The sequence below is a fragment of the Diabrotica virgifera genome, chromosome 3, assembly GCF_917563875.1.
Source record: "Diabrotica virgifera virgifera chromosome 3, PGI_DIABVI_V3a".
Lineage (NCBI taxonomy): Eukaryota > Metazoa > Arthropoda > Insecta > Coleoptera > Chrysomelidae > Diabrotica > Diabrotica virgifera.
The window spans coordinates 205,362,146-205,375,130 of NC_065445.1; the positions used below are offsets into that span (position 1 = coordinate 205,362,146).

Consider the following 12,985-nt stretch of genomic DNA (forward strand, 5'->3'; position numbering starts at 1 on the left):
TCGACATCACTGACTTAGCTCTCGCACAAGAAACTGATCCAGAACTGCAAACTTTTTTAAGTGAGAAAACATCACTACAAATGAAGAAAATACGTTTTTCCGAGCAAAACGTGAGTTTGTACTGCGACATATCAACATCTACAGCCAGACCATTTGTACCGAAACCACTTCGAATGGCAATTTTTCGCACCATGCATAACCTAGCACATCCCGGAATCAACAGTTCTGTGAAGATGATCACACAGCGATATGTTTGGCCATCCATTAAATCAGATGTGAGGAAATGGACTCGAGCGTGTCTACAGTGCCAAAAAGCGAAAATATCGCGCCACATTGTTTCACCTAGTGGAAGTTATTTACCACCTTCCAGCCGATTCGAACATGTCCACATAGACATTATAGTGATGCCGATTTCAGAAGGAAACAGATACTGTTTAACATGTGTCGATCGTTTCACACGTTGGCCAGAAGCTTTCCCGATGCCTAATCAAGAAGCAGACACAGTAGCCAGAACATTTTTTTCTGGTTGGATAGCTCGTTTCGGCACTCCCAAGCGCATCACAACAGATCAAGGCCGACAATTCGAATCGCATCTTTTCAAGTCATTATGCAAATTAACTGGAACTTCCCATTTAAGGACAACCGCCTATCATCCGCAAGCAAATGGTATGGTAGAAAGGTTTCATGGACAGTTAAAAGCAGCAATTCGATGTCATGAAAACATCCGATGGACCGAAAGCCTACCTGCAGTGTTACTGGGCATACGAGCAGCGTGGAGAGAAGATTTAGGTACTTCAGCCGCCGAACTCGTGTACGGAGAACCATTGTGTTTGCCAGGTGAACTATTGTTTTCGTCACAAAGAAACACCGACGACAATGCTCACATTTATCTAAAAACGCTTCGAAACCATTTCGAAAACCTCCGTCCTACGCAACCGTCGCATCATGGATCCAAAAGTACCTTCATTTTCAAAGACATGAAAACCACCTCTCACGTTTTCATCCGCCGTGATACAATCAAAAGCAGCTTAGAAAACCCGTATCACGGTCCTTTTCCAGTTGTTAAGCGAGGTGACAAGACTTTTGTCGTCCGGGTAAACGGGAAGGAATCAACAATTTCCATAGACAGATTGAAACCTGCTTACGAACTTCACGACTCTACCCATCACGAAACAAAAGAAATGACCAGCAAAGCAAACAACAACAGACCGAAGAGGAAAGCAAGATTTACTGGAACTTACCAAGAAAGTGTTAGTTCAAAGTGAATCGAGTGATTTTTTTTCTTTCTCCTTGTATAAACTTTGCATTATTTTTTTTCCATGTTCAATTGTCATTATAATTTGTATATATTATGTATTATTTATCGTCTTCGTACTCGAAGGGGGGTATATAGCATTACGCTGTAATTACTATTTTCTACTAATTTTAATTCTTATTTTTTTAATAACCTTTCCCAAAACGAAATGACAAAATTCACATGTAAATACAGGGCAGATGTTAAACGAAACGTTGAACAGATTGTATAAGATTAATGTTTCTTTCAAAGAAACATTTCTTAATTGATTACGATGTCCCAGCCTCCTAATGTCAAAAATTCTTGAAATCCATAAACCTTGTCGATTTATGGCTGTCTTTGTTTTATCTAAGAAACCGCAGATCATTTGACATAACAGTTGGGGGTTCGCTTCGAGCCAGTTCAGTTTTCTACCAGCGTTTGCATAAAGCACACCCTTCGAGCGTCGGTATTATTTAGGTCAACAACATACTGCTTGTTTACACACAATAAATAGAATATTATTACCGTTCGTTGTTTATTTATTTTTATTACATTTATTTCAATTAAATTCCGCAACTCACCCATCGGAATATAAATTATAGTATGTACCTAATGTAGATAATGTCAGAAAATGTAAAAATTGTAAAATGTAACAATTATAAAATGAAAAATACCTACTACCTATAATAATTGATAAAAGAAGAAGAAGCGTGTAAAGAAAAATATAAATGTAATTAAATGTATTATTGTGTAATGATTCGAGCCCAACGTATTTGTAAAATAAATGTTTAAATAACCCTTAAAAAATGTTTGTAAAGTTTGTAAAATAAATGTTTAAATAACCCTTAAAAAATGTTTGTAAGGTGTGTGAAATAAATGTTTAAATAACACTTAAAAAATGTTCAAAATTCGAAACTATAAATATTTAAAATGTCAAAGATAAAAATGACACCTCGTCTATGACATAAAAAAAGATAAAAATGCAGTTTGAACGTGAAGCAATTAAATCTTTTAACATAAACTCAAAAATGTCTTAAGGTCGCGTCATATTATAATGCACGTCGCGTTTTCGGCACGTAGCGTTTGCAGACGGTCAATCGGACTGCCCATTCACATTATCATACATAGAACGTTTACGTTGGTTTCAGTTTGGTGTGGTGCAGATGTGGTTATTGTCACAACACATGTTTACATGACAAATTGCCTCGAAAACTACTTTTTAAATTAGACCGGGCAGTATCGTCACCCCGGCTAGCGAAATTATTCCGATTCGATATTTTTAAATAAACTTACTCAAAAAGAAGTCCTTATAACATATCCACAGGGTGCCGGGCGGTACCGTGGTCGAAAAATTGTTTAAACATTTTTTTTTAAACAAATTCACAAAAATATTTTTTTCATTTCGAGCAATATTTTTTTAGATAAACTGGGTCATTCTGGGCAAAAAAGGTTTCTTGTCATTTTTCTCTAAAATTGATTGTTGTCGAGTTACATGCGATTAAAAATTTGAAAAATGCGAAAAGGCCATTTTCAAGGCTTAATAACTCGATTAAAAGTATTATTATGAATTTCAATAAGTGACCAAATCAAGTTTCAAACCCCTTCTTCAAGGTCCCAAAGAGATTTTTGTCATTATTTTACTACAAAGCTGTTATTTTTAGTTATGAACAATTAGCGCTATAGTCCAACTGTATCGTCGCCCCCGTTAGCGAAACTATTTCGATTAGATGTTTTTGCACAAACTTACTCAAAAAGAGTCCTTATAACAGACACATCCACAGGGTGCCGGGCGGTGCCGTTGTCAAAAAATTGTTTTAACAATTCTTATTAAACAAATTCACAAAAATAATTTTTTCATTACGAACGATTTTTTTTTAGATAATTTGGGTTATTCTTAGCAAAAAACATATCTTGCAAAAATGCGGAAATGGCCATATAACTCGACAACAATCAATTTTAGAGAAAAATCACAAGACACCTTTTTTGCCCAGAATAACTCAAATTATTATTAATTTGGGTTTAATTAAATTATTAATAAAAAATTATTTTTGTGAATTTGTTTAACAAAAATTGTTTAAACAATTTTTAGACCACGGCACCGCCCGGAACCCTGTTGATGTGTTATAAGGACCTCTTTTTGAGTAAGTTTGTGCAAAAAAATCTAATTTCGCTAACGGGGGCGACGATACAGTTGGACTATAGCGGTAATTGTTAATAGTTAAAAATAACAGCTTTGTAATAAAATAATGACAAAAATCTCTTCAGGACCTTGAAGAAGTCGTTTGAAACTTGATTTGGTCACTTATTGAAATTCATAATAATAATTTTTAATCGAGTTATTAAGCCTTGATTTTTCGCAATTTTAGAGAAAAATTACAAGAAGCCTTTTTTGCTCAGAATTACCCAAATTATCTAAAAAAAATATTGCTCGAATGAAAAAATATTTTTGTGAATTTGTTTAAAAAAGATTGTTTAAACAATTTTTCGACCACGGCACCGCCTGGCACCCTGTGGATATGTTATAAGAACCTCTCTTTAAGTAAATTTGTGCAAAAAATCGAATCGGAATAATTTCGCTAGCGAGGGCGACGATACTGACCGGTCTAAATACTCGGTATCAAATTCAAAGAAATACCTACATAAACAACAAGGGGAAAACGACCCGTATCTGTCAACATCCGAAAAATATTGTTTTCGAATGAACCGAACGCAGACGTAACGTGTCTTATACGCTACGTTACGTGTCTTATACGCACAATATGAATGGTTCAATTTAAAAACCATTAAATTATATTTTTCGCAAACGAAACGCTATGTAACGAAAACGCGACGTGCATTATAATATGAGGCGACCTTTATTGTAAATAAAATACCACGTTTCTGTTATCAGATTTCAGCACTTATAAATCAAGATATTTTAAGGGTAGGTATATGAAAATATCAACACTGACCTTTTTTAAACTGGGCGTGTCTGTCTGCCTGTCTGCGATCACTAGGACACTGGTAATTAATTATATATTTGCTCGAAGAACCAAAATGTTTGTTTGTACAGAGGAAAACTGACAGAGCGTGTTGCGACATTATGAGTGAAATAAAAAAATGTAACAGAAAAGATAAAAACTGAAGACGGGATTCAACCTAACGTAAAAAAGATTAAACACAAGAAGAGATAGAGAAATTTCTGTCAAAATTTGGTATTTATGACCCTTAAAATAACACCAAATGCTAAAATTTATTAGCCTGTGGATAGTGTGGATGTCTCGTCAGCCGAGGGTACGATCAGTGGCGTGGTAATTTTATGGTCAAACTACGTTTTGTTCTAATTTTTATCATTGTGAGAATTAAAAAAACCAACTGATATTTTTATCTCCACCACTGAGGGCGGTCAACTTTTTGGTTTCCTGTATTCTTCGGGACATATTCGGGACATTTTATCACAAAGTAAATATTACTAATTTTACCGTCTTGTAGGGTATCTGCGTTCTCTTTCTTTTCCACTATTATATATATTATATCTCTCTTTGCCGACGTTTAAATTAGGACCCACTTGAAGCTCGCTTCAACACGCGCCTCGACCTCGTCGTGAGAATTCCCCGTACGAAGTTGAAGAAAAAGGTTGATGGGTGGTCGTAAATCACTTCGCACCTAAGTAAATATTTTTGAATTTAAATGTATATTGAGTAAACTAGATATGTAACAGTGTTGAAAAATAAAAGGTTAATATGTATGTTGCTTCTTTGAATGTTTTGACTCGAATGGGGTTCTGGAATCTGCCTTTGGTGAACTTCAACCTTCAATCCCCTCTGCTTGAGAGCGTGGGGTATTAAAACATGAACCATATATGTATTAATATTAGCTGCATTGGCGTACTGGTTCGTATTGTCAGATATCAGTATAAATGTGCGTAAACACGCAAACAGCTAGCACTTTTAATATCGACTTAATAAGAAAGCTGAAAGCTTTTGCAATATGGCATTTTAGGAGAATTTTGAAAATACCGTGTACCGATCACATTACGAACAAAATGGTTTTGCGCAGAATAGAAAAAGACATAAAACTTTTGACTACCAGAAAGAGAAAAAGAGCATATTTACGGCACATAGTAGTAATAAGTACTACTTATTATAGCTGATTATGATGGGTAAAATCAAAGCAACATGGGGTCCTGGTAGACGACAAATATTTTGCCTGAAAAACATTCGCTACTGGACCGAGCTAAACACACGGACGCTTTTCAGAAAAGCAGAAGATAGAGACGAATTTTCAATGGCTATAGCCAACCTTAGGCTACGGCTCCACGGGCGGGAAATTGACGCTAGCAGTAGCATCAAAATGAAGAGTGATAAATGAAACCAACAACGATAATACTGGGCGGCTCCACGATGCTGTAAACTATCGCTCAAGATCGGTAAAAGACGCGTCGTCAAGGTCATGTCGCAGATGGATAAGTCCAGACCCATTTTTACAGTAATTTACAGGGGCGGAGGTAAATATCTAAATTAAGAAGGGTTAAAATATTTAGATGGTCGAATTGAATCCCGGTAATCGTAATCCTTCCAATTACCTTTTAATAGCTTTTAATTTGTAATTATTTTATTGCTTATGCATTTATGATAATCAAATATAAAATGTAATACATACAGTGCGCTCGAATAAGTGTTACCCCCTTATTAACTTATTTATTTTTAGCACATAAGCAAAACACTGGGGCAGGTCGATTTTTAAAATAATCATAGTATAATATAGCATCAATGTTTCGAACTTTACGCGATGCCTCTTCAGGTGACAGACATAACTTTGATTTTTTTAAATGGGAAAGTACATCATGTGACACCTCATTTAAAAGCTTTTGAAATACTGATTACAAAAATGGATAATACTTTAACCCCATTTGAGACCGTAGGCGCAAAATTTTGAGCGAAATATTTTTAAACGCATTCATTTTTTTTAAATCCTGAGAAAACCAATAAGTATTTTTGAAAAATTTAAACACAGAATGAAATATTACATTAATACGGGGGGCTAAAAGTCCTTAGAATAAACAGGAAGACTTATTAAACCCTGTGACTTATTAAAATAAACATTATAGAAGGTCTCAGGGGCTTTTGACCCTCGATAATACTGTAATATTTAATTCTGCGTTTATTTTTTTCAAAAATATTTATTAGTCTTCTCAGGAATGGCTTCAAATAGCGTTTTCACAAATCTTTAAAAAATGACGGCATGATGACAAGCGTTGATTTTTTTGTGCGCAGACAAAAGAAAAATGTAAAGCATTTTTAAAAACCCAAGGGGACAACGTAGTGACGGAAATTATGGATGACCACAATCATTGTGAATTAAACGAAGATGTGCTCAATCGTCAAATGTTAAGTAACTCCTTGAAGCGAAAGACCGTAGAAGATGTCAGTGGACCTATGAAAATGGGTGATATGAAAATTTTGCATGAGGAATTACGAAATGGCGATATTAGTACCTTGACTACCAAATATGTGGAATTGGTCTGAAAATATGTATAACGCCCGACGATCTCTTCTGCCTAAATTACCAAAAAGTATGGAAGAAACTCATAAACATTAAAACATTTCTAGGTGAAAACCAACAAAAACGAGGATTTTCTAATGGTAAACGACATAGAAAACCAAACTATTATGTTTTCCTGTAACAGCATTTTACAATTTTTAACAGGTTTGGACACCATTTATGAATATAGATGGAACTTTTGAATATTGCCCAAAGTTCTTTTAAGTAAATGTTCTCCGTCCATGGTCTATATATATTCTCCATTGCAAGATAATTCGAATGGAATTCCCCAGATTAAGAGACTGGGCCGATATCAAGCACAAAAAAATCTGGGGAATTCCATCCGAATTATCTTGCAAGGGATAGTACCTTTGGTTTTCTTCTTATTGCCAAATAGACAAAAACGTACATAATACCCCTAGACTGGCATTTAAATACCTTAGCATAGATTTAGCATGTCAATGTAGGATATATTTTTTATTATAAATATATAGGTATACATTTTTGTAACAAAACTATTTATAAAATAATTTATTGTTTTCTCATTCCTAGAAAACATTAAGTACACCGACCAAGCCCCAGATGGCAACGGGAATCAATTTACCCATCTTCGGAAATCAACTCGGCTATTGTAAAGACGGATTATAAAATTCTGGGGTTCAACTAGCCGATTTCTGAATCCACAATCCACTGTTCAACTGCAGTATTGTGTGTTGTCGCTCGTCAAATAAGAGCGCCCGCCTGCAGTGCATCCATCGCAGGCCCTTTATTGCCGACTCTGCATGAAACCACTACAAACCAGTGCTGCCGCTGAAAAATTTAGGAATGTACTAGAATTATTCATAAAATGTACTAGATTGTACTCACTGTCGCCAACGACGGAAAAATGACACTTGACAGCTCAGAAAAGAAAAAAAATGACAGATAACAACCCAAAAAAAGAAGAAATGACAGATGACAGGTTATTTTGTTAGATGCCAAAATAAAAGACAAAGAAAACAACAAAAACTAGTTTTATTTTTTATTTATATAATATACACTACAGTAAAACGTAAAACCTGTCAGTAACGGCCATTAAAAATGAAAGGACTGTTGGCCGGTATTGCCAGTTTTTGTAGTCTACATAATATAATTGGTTTGTGGAATTTTTTAACTGGCCGTTTTAGTACAGGTGGCCGGTAACACAGGTTTTACTGTAGTTTATATTTACATTAAAACAACAACTGAAACTTTAAATACTTATTCTCACTCTAAAAATATAGAAAACAAGAAGTGTAAGTTCTAATAAAAAAATATATACATTTTTAGATGAAAGTTAAGAAACAAATACTCTCGAGTATTAAATCAAATACTTAAAATATTTCTTGTAGAATATTGATTAATTAACGCGGCTAGACTATTTTTTGTTTATAAACATAAACCACAATAAACATGGAGGAGCTAAGCATAGAGTTATATATTAGCATAGAGAGAGTAAGTCGCAAACGGCACAACGGCAGGTGTAATAAAGTGTAAACTAAAAACACAGTTGCCAGCTAACTAAAAAGACAGTTCACACAACCAATACAATAACCAAAAAAGTCACTAGAAAAATCACCAAATACATAATACATCTCCTTTATTGGTTGGTATCTGTATAAAGTGAAGAAAATAGATTGTGAAATAAATGTACTAGAAATGGGTGGATAATTTACAAAATGTACTTTCGTACTCACTCGCTAAAAAAGTACTAGAAATAGTACAATTGTACTAGAACGGCAGCACTGCTACAAACCAAGATGCGGCCAGATGCGGCGCTATGCATGTTGTAAATTGTCGTTCTCGTGGAGCCAAGATTTGTGCTGCTGCCGTAAGTTTCCCGCTACTGCTAGCGTCAATTTCCCGCCCGTGGAGCCGTAGCCTTAGTAGTACGCCAGGAACCGAAGCTTTTCACCTCGCAATTTTTACAGAATGGATCGATTTGCTTGAAATTTTGAGAATAAGTAGTGGATAGTCCAAGGATCAAAATCTATATGATTCCGAAAGGCGTTTTTACCATGGGGGTGGAAATTTTTTATTATATTTTAATCGCAAAACTTGTTAAAAACATTCATTTTAAGCCAAAAACGTTCTATACATTTTTTTGATAAAACTAATAGTTTTCGAGTTATTCGCTATCGAAAATGTTAGTTTTGTATTGAAAAAATCAATGTTTTTCGATATACTCATTTACGATTCACTCAATTTTTGCCATAGAAAATTTTTTTTCAAACCAACTTCTTGGGAATTAAATAACCTACAATTTTATGTTAAATCATTTTTTCGTATCTCTGATGCTAATCTTTCTATTCTGAAAAAATGGCATTTTTTACCAAACTACAAAAATTCGTTATTTGCTTTTAACTCCAGTTTTTTAAAAACTGGTCATTCTAAGCCAGTCAAACTTCTAAAATCTATTAATAATATATAAGTAAATAAGAATAAATAAGACCAATGACTAAAAACACCGCTAACTTACATTATTATGCTTCCAATTGGATTTCTCCTTTTTTTTTCAAAAAAATATATTAATTTTTTTACAAAATCCACAAGGAAAAGAAAAGGTTTTCCTGTAGTTGGCTGTATACCATGAATCACAAAATTGGAAAGAAATCCTTTGTAAAATGTATAAAATTTTTTTTTTATTAAAAATCCCTTAGAAGGGCTACATCACAACAAAACGTTTTCGATTTTTATAAAAAATCATCATCAGTGTTCGATAAACTGGATGCTAGCTGAGCCACAAAAGAAAAATATCTGGGTAAAAACCCTTTACATATAATATATATGCCTTAAAAGTGCATACTTCGATAAAAAGGCCTGTGATGGTCACATGGCAAACAGGATAATGCCCTAAGGTAAAGTATACAGGTTTCCCAACACGTGGGATCCAAATTGAGTTGATCACATTTCAATGACTTAATGGCAACTCTTAATGCCATTAAGTCATTGAAATGTGATCAACTCAATCTGGATCCCACGTGTTGGGAAACCTGTATACCTTACCTTAGGGCATTATCCTGTTTGCCATGTGACCATCACAGGCCTTTTTATCGAAGTATGCACTTTTAAGGCATCTATATTATATGTAAAGGGTTTTTACCCAGATATTTTTCTTTTGTGGCTCAGCTAGCATCCAGTTTATCGAACACTGATGATGATTTTTTATAAAAATCGAAAACGTTTTGTTGTGATGTAGCCCTTCTAAGGGATTTTTAATAAAAAAATTTTATACCTTTTACAAAGGATTTCTTTCCAATTTTTTTAATTTTTTTACCGTAACTTTTTTATTTTTTATCTTAGAAAGTTTGGTAAAAAATATTTTTATATGCTTTTACAAGATCTATAAGGTTATTAATATTACATTTTTTTAAAATTCTCAGTCCCAAAAATAGGTGACTTTGAAAGGGTTGGTAAAGGTGGTTTTTGCATGTTATTAAAAGTTTTAATTGTCAATAGCTCACTCAATTTTTAACATAGAAAAAATTTTTGCAAACCAGGTTCTTGAGAATTAAATAAGCTACAATTTCATATTTAAACATTTTTTCAGATCTCTGATGCTAATCTTGCTATTCTGAAGAAAAGCCATTTTTTACAAACTACAGAAATTCGTGATTCGTTTTTGACTCCATTTTTTTAAAAACCAATAATTCTTCCGGTCAAGCCGGTCAAACTTCTAAAACCTATTGACAATACATAAATAAAAAAGACAACATATGGTTAATGACTAATTTTAATTAAGGTGGTGATTATGGGGTTGCTTGCGATAGCTTTTTCGCTGAAAAAAATAGGGACAGATATTCGTTTCATTATAAGTCACTTCATTTTTGAGCTAGAGATTTTTTTATTTCTGGAGATAGATATTTTTAAGTACTTTAAATTAGTTTGAACAAGTCCTCGAAAAATGCATAGTTTTCTCGTCTTTTGACTTTGAAACTACAAAATTTAGCTTTTGACGAGGAAGAGCCAACATATAATAAAGTATAGCTCGATTACTATTGGTCTCAAAGAAAATTAAAAAACCCAGTTTTGTTTATTTTTTCAAAAGGTACATTTTTGTTAATTAAAGTTGTTTTGGTTAAACGAAAACTTTTGCAGTTATCAGCAGAAGACTTATTAAAAACATTGATTTTTTCGATATAAAACTAACACTTTCGATAGCGAATAAATCGAAAACTATTAATGCCTGGTTGCACCAACAGATCCTAAGCTCCACCTTAGCTAAGCTCTACTTATAGATAGGGTCTCCTTGAGTATCACTTACGTTGCACCATAATTTTAGATTCTTACCTTATTATCAATTATATCTATTATTATATTATGGTATTTTTATTGTAATATATTATAATAGTTATATTATATTACTTAATTATATTACTTCTTATGATATTCTCGACTTAAGCTTAAGATATGTTGGTGCAACCGGGCATAATTTTATCAAAAAAATGTATATAACGTTTTTTGCTTAGAATGAATGTTTTTACCAACTTTTGCAGTCAAAATATAATAAAAAATTTGCACTCCCGAGATGGGGTGACAACCACCCCCATCGTAAAAGCGCCTTTCGGCATCATATAGATTTTGATCCTTGGACTATCCAATACTTATTCTCAAATTTTCAAGCACATCTATCCATTCTGTAAAAATTGCGAGGATTTGTCCTATTTTAAGTTTCATTACTTGGACTATAATAGGTAAAGAACATTCGGAGGAAGTAGAGATAAAAAGAGGCGCAAGGCAATGTTGCATACTTTCCCCGTATTGTTCAATCTATATTCGGAAGAAATAATTAAAAAATCACAAAAAAAAGATGTAACAATTGGAATAAAAGTCAACTGCAGACCCATCAACAGTATCAGAGATGCCGATAATACTATACTAATTGCAGAGAATATACAAGACCTACAGGCACTCTTAGATAATGTAGTAAATGCTAGTGAGGAAAGCGGACTAACACAAGCGGAAATCATGAATAGGATTAAGATAAGAAAGTTACAATATCTAGAAGAAAACGAAGTATTGGAAGAAGATGCATCTCCTGGGTCAACAATCTGAGAAAGTGGTATAAGGTATAATTGCAGTTCCGTCGACTTGTTTACAGCTACAATCTCAAAAGTTAAAATAGCTGTGATGATTACCAACCTCCTTAGAGGAGACGGTACCTAAAGAAAAGGAAGAAGACGATATCCAACATTCATTAGTGAAATTGGCACTTGAAGAAGAAGAAGAAGATTTTTTTTAACGATGCGAATGATGAAAGGTTAAATCCAAATTTTCAGCTAAATCCATGCAGTCCGATAGAATTTGGAGGTAAGGTCCTATTTCCGACCGAGTGACTGGACTAAAATGCTTTTTAACTTATATACTTAATTGAAGATTATTTTATCCATATACCTAGAACCTAAATCAGTAGTTAGATGGTCTTCAGAACGACTATGGTGATATATTCTTATTTCCCTAGACCCTAATGAGGTATCCTGCACATCGGAAAAGTTGGTTAACGAACATGTAATGTAGTTTTATACAGGTGGCATTGTAATCCAGGCTAGCAAATTTTTTTCTCGGGACTTTGAATAATACAGGTATTTGACAACTTTTTTAGTTAGTTAGACCTATTATTATTATAATTAGTTATTGTAGACTTTTAGAAAGAAAACCTATATACCTACCTGTTTCCTGCCAAGAGTTAGTAGCCATTTTGTAATTATTAACAATTTAGTGCAAAAACGCGTTTTTTTTTCTATTTTTTGCACCTCATTAATATGTGTAGTTTAAATCAAGTTTGGATTATTTAGAACATTATAAAAGTTTAAAAATGACGGTTTTCGAGAGTTCAAAAGTTAATTTATTGCTTCGCTAATTGCAAAATAAGGCAAATTCATTATTTGTTGTTAAAAAATAGTATGAAATTTGGTATTTCATCCAAAAGTGGGTATGGGGGTACGTATTAAACCCTAAAATTTGAGGCCGAGCCATCAATTATTTTGAAAGTTATTTTATTTGTTTATCCCAGAGACGTTTTTGCAATGGTGCACGGTGTTTGTTAAAGAATGGGCGATAATTAAATCTTAGATTCCTGAGCTTAAAATAGGTCGATTCAAGCTAACTTACTATAGCACGAAAGTTGATAATAACCGAAATACAGGGTGTCAAAATTAAACATTTATT

General features: G+C 33.6%; 1 protein-coding gene across 20 annotated transcripts in view; it reads left to right on the plus strand.

Moving 5' to 3' along the window:
• LOC126882335 (cytochrome P450 4C1-like) overlaps window positions 1-12,985 on the plus strand; it is a 389,204-nt gene that overhangs the window by 25,565 nt on the left and 350,654 nt on the right. For 5 of the 20 annotated variants that reach the window (XM_050647221.1, XM_050647224.1, XM_050647220.1 and 2 more), the window contains exon 1: window positions 12,205-12,399. The exons of 3 other annotated variants lie outside the window; for them this stretch is intronic. The gene's annotated coding sequence lies outside the window, so the exon portion shown is untranslated. Of the gene's footprint in view, window positions 1-12,202; window positions 12,400-12,985 lie in introns of those variants that run through there. 12 more of the 20 variants (XM_050647230.1, XM_050647233.1, XM_050647232.1 and 9 more) reach the window with 6 other exon arrangements.